Source organism: Heliangelus exortis, chromosome 1, assembly GCF_036169615.1.
Source record: "Heliangelus exortis chromosome 1, bHelExo1.hap1, whole genome shotgun sequence".
Classification (NCBI taxonomy): Eukaryota; Metazoa; Chordata; class Aves; order Apodiformes; family Trochilidae; genus Heliangelus; species Heliangelus exortis.
In genome coordinates, this window is record NC_092422.1 from 137663133 (window position 1) to 137669132 (window position 6000).

Sequence of the window (6000 nt, forward strand, 5' to 3'; positions counted from 1 at the left end):
ATCTGAGATATTCTGCCTAGTACTTAAGGGACTGCATAGTAAATTATACAATAAAACTGGTTTTGTTATGTTACCTTACTTTTGTTAGGTTCTGACAGATTGCATAATCAGTTCATTGTATTAGAAAAAGAGAAAATTTAAAAAAGAAGCACCATTTTGGTTTTGTTTGTTTGTTTGTTTCTTGAAAAAGATCTTTTTCTGGCTCTAGGTTCCAGAAACATGAACAAACAAGAAAAGAAGAAAATTGAAATAAGCAAGGTAAATTCGTATTTCAAGCTACTATTCTAACCTGTTCGTTATTTGTACATTTTTACTTGCAGCAGTCAGGCCAAACCTCAGAGAATAAACTTTGAAGTATTTTTAATGGACCTCTTAACCTAGCTCTGAATGTCATCTAAAAAATGAGGGTAAGAAAAAGATACCTAAGTGACCTGAGCTGCACTCTTCTTCCAAACACTCCTAAAGCTCTGGTGACACCATGGTGAGTCTTTAAGTGTACCCACCATTTATCTCATTTAGAAGAGTTTCTGATGTGACTGCCTCTCATTTAGAGAGAGAGAATTAAAAAAAAAAAAAAAAAAAAAAAAAAGAGAGAGAGAATTTCTATCCTCTAGGGCAGAAGAGACAGCAATGAAGGAAGGAAAGATATTCAGTGCTATTTGCAGTCATGAACTTCTTGTTCCCATAAAACCCACCTGGAATGTATGTGCTGGGACTACTGTTATTGTTGTCTTATTTGTGATTTTAGCCTGGAGAATTTTCCTATGCTCCTTGTAACCTGCAAACAGAGAGCTAGAAGCACCTAGCTACTTCTGCTGACTGCTAATGCCTGTTTGACCAGCTCTAGGGACAAGTGACATGACCCAAATAGAAATCACAGAACAGCCTCTGAGTTTTGAAACCAGACCCTGACAAATGATTCTGGGAAATAAAACTCTGAAGAAAAGAACTTATTTTGTTTTTCCAGTTTCTTTCTTCTCTTCCCCTGCCTGTGACTGTATTGTTGCAAACAGAAAAGAGGAAATGGTATAAAGTACATTGGACTTCAAATCACAGAATCTCAGAGTGTTAGGGGTTAGAAGGGACCTTGAGAGATCATCAAGTCCAACCCCCCTGCCAGAGCAGGATCACCTAGTGTTGGTCACACAGGAATGAATCCAAGTGGCTTTTGAATGTCTCCAGAGAAGAAGACTCCACAACCTCACCGGGCAGCCTTTTCCAAATGTTCACAAATACATAAATCAGATAAACAGATAGAACGATTCACTCTTTATCACTTGCCATCTCCTAACAGCCAAATACATCCATTGTTAAACAGCTGTGTAACAGGAGAGATGCATGAACATTATCATAAGTAAATATGTCTCTACAGTGTTTAAAATTAGCTTTGCAACACAAAAATAAAGAACCTTTCTGCTTTGTAGAAATCTCAGCCTTAGGAAGGTAAAGGTATATGTATATTATGGAAACAATGAGACAGGAATAAGAGTCTTTTCCTTTTTCTTCTCTCTGCTGTCCACCATGGCAGGAATCTTAACTCTAACTCTGATGAGACAAAAAGGCTTCCTTTCAGAGAGCAAGAGAAAAAGCAAGCAATGTTTATCATGAGTGGTTCCCTACATTTAGCTGTCTATGAAAGCATGTGCAACTCTTCACTAGGTTGCAATTCTATTACCTTAGAATCTCTACTTTGAATTAGACATAGTATATTGAAATCTAAATCAAATCTTTGAACAGAATGTTTGAAAGCAATGAAAAAAATTAGTAGTGTGACAGCGTATGCCCTTTGCTGCAGTTTTCTAATTCTTTGGAGTCCATTGTTCCCAAATGACCTATTTATCTGCTTTGAGCTAAGAATGTGTACAAGTATGGCAGGGTGGTGGCCTGATGGGAATGCTGATCTAGAGCAGAACGTTTTCTCCTTGGAGTTAACAAGAGTATTTGTATCTGCCTGTCTCTGTGACTCATGCAGTGATTCTAAGTTATTCTCTTCTGGGAGTCAGAGGCTACCAGCTCATCTGTTTTACTGCATGCAGTAACTCCCTTGCACTCTGTGGAAAGCTTCCTTACATAAATAGCTCTGGTGTTGACAAAGGCTGCATTTCAGGCTACTACACTGGTTTCAATGGGATATTTTATATTTAAGTTCAATATTTGCTAAAGCACCTAGTAAAATAAGATTTAAAGAGAGATTGTCTGTCCTCTCCATCATCATTTTGTTGCTGACTCTGCTCCTCCACTGGTCCTCATGCCCCCTGGAGATGCTATCTCAGCAATGCTATCAATATTCTTCCCTGCTTTCTTTTGTGGGTGTTACAGACTCTGCCACGAAGAGCTCCACGTGCAGTTACTAGAATGGTAAAGACAGAGGGAGGCAGAGCAGACGAGGACTTCAAAGCTCAATCATTTCCTCCTTTTTCTTTTCTATCAAATACCTGGTTTCAGTGACTGTTTTTGCAAGGCAAAAAAGGAGTTAGCAACATTGTGGTCGTTCACCTACATCAGCAGGAAACACAAGCATGTCTAGCAACACTACACATTTTCTGACTGAGACTGGTAGCAGCAAACAAGAGTAAACCCAAGATGAATACAGAGAAAATACCTGTCTTTTAAGTCCTGTTTTTGAAAATAGGCCTGTTGAGACTGCTAATTATACCTTCATTTTAAGTTTGATGTTTTGTCTTCAAATGAGCTTCTAGGAGATACTTGACCAGTCAAAATTCCCCATGCAGTGATTCATCCTACTTTGATAAAGCCTATCCAGTATACACAGAGCTGTCAGTAAGAGTGTAAAAATAGGTAAGTCTTATTTATCTGTGAACCAATTGGGATAAGGGTCACTTTGGCTGCCTCTAAGGTTACCAAAACTGGTGGCCTGGTCTCAATCATAATCAATCACCAGTGGGAAAGAAAAAGTGCCTCTCCTGGAGCATCCTTCATTCTGTCACAGCATTCCAGGTAGCTGAGGTTCATCCCTTCCCAAATACATCTCTGATCCTCTATGAACTACTTAGATCCTGACTGACTGGGTTAGTTGTGTGAGTGCTAACCAGGAAGGGTGAGGGGAGATTATCCTCTCCTCTAGAGCAGTAAGGGGAGATTAACCTCTCCTCAAGCAGTGGATACAAGGAGACCTCAAGTGACTACCAAAGAAAACATATCCATTGATAGATTTCATGTACCTAAAATTACTTCCCTGGCAGTTTTTTAGATTCTTGATCCTTTTCTGCAGTGGTAAAAAGCATTTGGTCTGCAACATGATTAGAAGTCTGGTACATATGCAAAGTGAATAAGATGTAAATCAGCACAGGATAGAGATTCTCCCAAAGCAGCCCAATGTAACTGAAAGGACTTTATATAATCTTTGCTAATCCATATTATTTATGTGGTAAATCACCTTGGACCCTACAATTTTATTTTAAAGAAACCCCCTCACCACCACTTTTAAAATGAATTTTCATTTGATTCTACTTCTTTCAGTAGAAAGTACCATTTGAAATAATTACATGAAGAAATTTCTGGTTTGAACTCATCCAGCTGCAGATTCCTTGTCATGCAAAGTTTTACATAACAGCAAAATATAATTCTCCATTACTGCTACACTTGTACTTAGTTTGTGTTCCAAAAGAAATTTTAAAGGAAATGCCAAGCAATTTGTTGGAATGATACAAGCAGTACAAAAGTATCTTAAGAAAGATGTTCTTTATCAGCTGCTAACAGCATCTATCAGTTCTTCATCTCAGAAATTATGTAGGTAAAGCATTTCATGTGTTCAAGAGGCTTTTAGTATATCTACCCAACATGTATATGGAATATGAAATCAGCCAAAATTAAAGTTGAAGAAAAAAAATAGCATTCTATGAAAACATTTCTTACTTACCATTTTAATCATATGCAGGATATCTTTTTTCTTTCAAATAGTTTTACATTCCACAGACTATAGAGTTTTTAAGCAGGAAATCAACATATTCTCTTGGATCTTCCAGCAACTTCCTCAAAGTGAGTTGAAAGCATAAAATACATCTCTGAACACTTCTGTTTTGCCAGACAGATAGATAAATAGGTGCAGCAGGATACATCTGCAGGTGTATTCCCCAAAGTTAATGGTTCTCTTCCACAGCAAAAACATTTTGAAAATTAGACCAGGAATCTGGACTCAGGTACCCCCATCTGCTGCTGAGTCCAGTTTGGACTGAGGAGTGTGGGTTTCATACTTATATATTTGTAGTTCACCAGAATAATTACTATTGCTACTTCACTAAACTTATTCTTTTCTTTTTTTCCCAACCTTAAAGACTCTCTCCATTCTCCTTTTTATCTTCCCCTGGAAGGGCAGGTGGGGGAAGAACAGAGAGCATCTGTCACCTGGTTATTGGCCAAAGGTATGACATTAGTTTTTCATTTGCCCTAAGGTGGGATCTATTGTACTTCTGCAACACCAACAGATGTGTATCTAACTCTAATGTATTATTAAAAGCTATCGTAGTAGGCATTCTACAACAACAAGACAAATTATTCCCATGTTTTCCTATACTTTTAGCAACATTTTTAGCAATATATCTTGCTAAAAGCTTTATCACCATCTTTCTCAGTGCAATTAAAGCTAAAATCAAACAGTATTGTTAAGAAATCCCATTGATTCTCAGAAAAAAATGTCATTTCCTTTTTATCATTCTGAAAAATTTTAAGCTTACATCAACAGAGGATGGAGATACCTGGAGGCTCTGCTGGATTCCTCAATGGTTCTTCCTTTCTTGGGAAGTAAACTCCCTTAGAGTACCAGAAGAAGGTGGCTTCCACTCTGAGCTACTGAATTGCACTCTGAGCTGCAGTTATTTCTTGGTAAATGTAGAAGGATTTTAAATTATTTTTAAGCTTTTCTTGGCAAAATATATCTACTATTTTCTAAAAATTTTAGTTAAAAAAAAATTTAAAAATACACTTTTAGAGAACAGAAGCTTCAGAAAGCAGATAGTAGTTCAAGGAGAAATCTGCTACCAGCCTTAGCACAGATGCCCAGCACCCTCAGTAGTAGAATATGTGTAAAAAACATTCTTTGTACAACCCTACCTGAATAGCTGGCCTATGTGTTTCAGAAAACAGCTCCGACAACCCCAGGCACAGGTACTGTGCCCACAACCTCCCTGGGCAGCCTCTTCGAGTGTCTCACCACCCTCACAGTGAAGAATTTCTTCCTAATGTCTGACCTAAACCTCCCCTCTTTCAGCTTTAAACAGTTCCACCTCACCCTATCACTACATCCCCTTGTAAAAAGTCCATCCCCAGCTTTCCCCAGAGCCCCTTCAGGAACAGGAAGGCTGCTATAAGGTCTCACTGTTCCCTTCTCTTCTCCAGGCTGAGCAACCCCAACTCTCAGCCTCTCCTCACAGGAGAGATGCTCCAGCCCTCTGATCATCTTCATGGCCCTCCTCTGGACTTGCTACAACAGCTCCACGTCCTTCTTATGTTACAGTGCTTATTAACTGGGTGAAAAGCTATCTGTCTTCATGGGAGACTTGTAGAAAGGGCACTGGATAATTATCTCCTTGTTGCTTCCTGATATCTTCTAGATATCTTCCAGCTGGAGCCCAGAGAGTAATCACCCCCTACATTACAGAAGAGAATGTAGTGGATCACTGCTGTGGGCATTTACATTTTCTATGTAAAGAGTAGAACTGGGGAGAAAATTAGAGTGGTGTTTGGTCTAATGAGATGAAAAAATGATGTTTAGTGCATGTTCTGGCATTACTGTACTTCATCAGATCCATTTAGATGAACCAATACCTTATAATTTAGTTTTATATCTGTTTTTATGCCATAAAACTTTTATGACTCGTGAACTTAACCCTAAAAGAAGCCTGTAATTTTTGATATTATGAGGGACAGTGATCAATAAAAGACCCAAATAATATCCAGGGGATATCCATGATCTCACACTTTTTTTACAAGAGGTATTTGCTTGGTAGATGCAATACATGAAGAAATTACTTCTTACTGCCT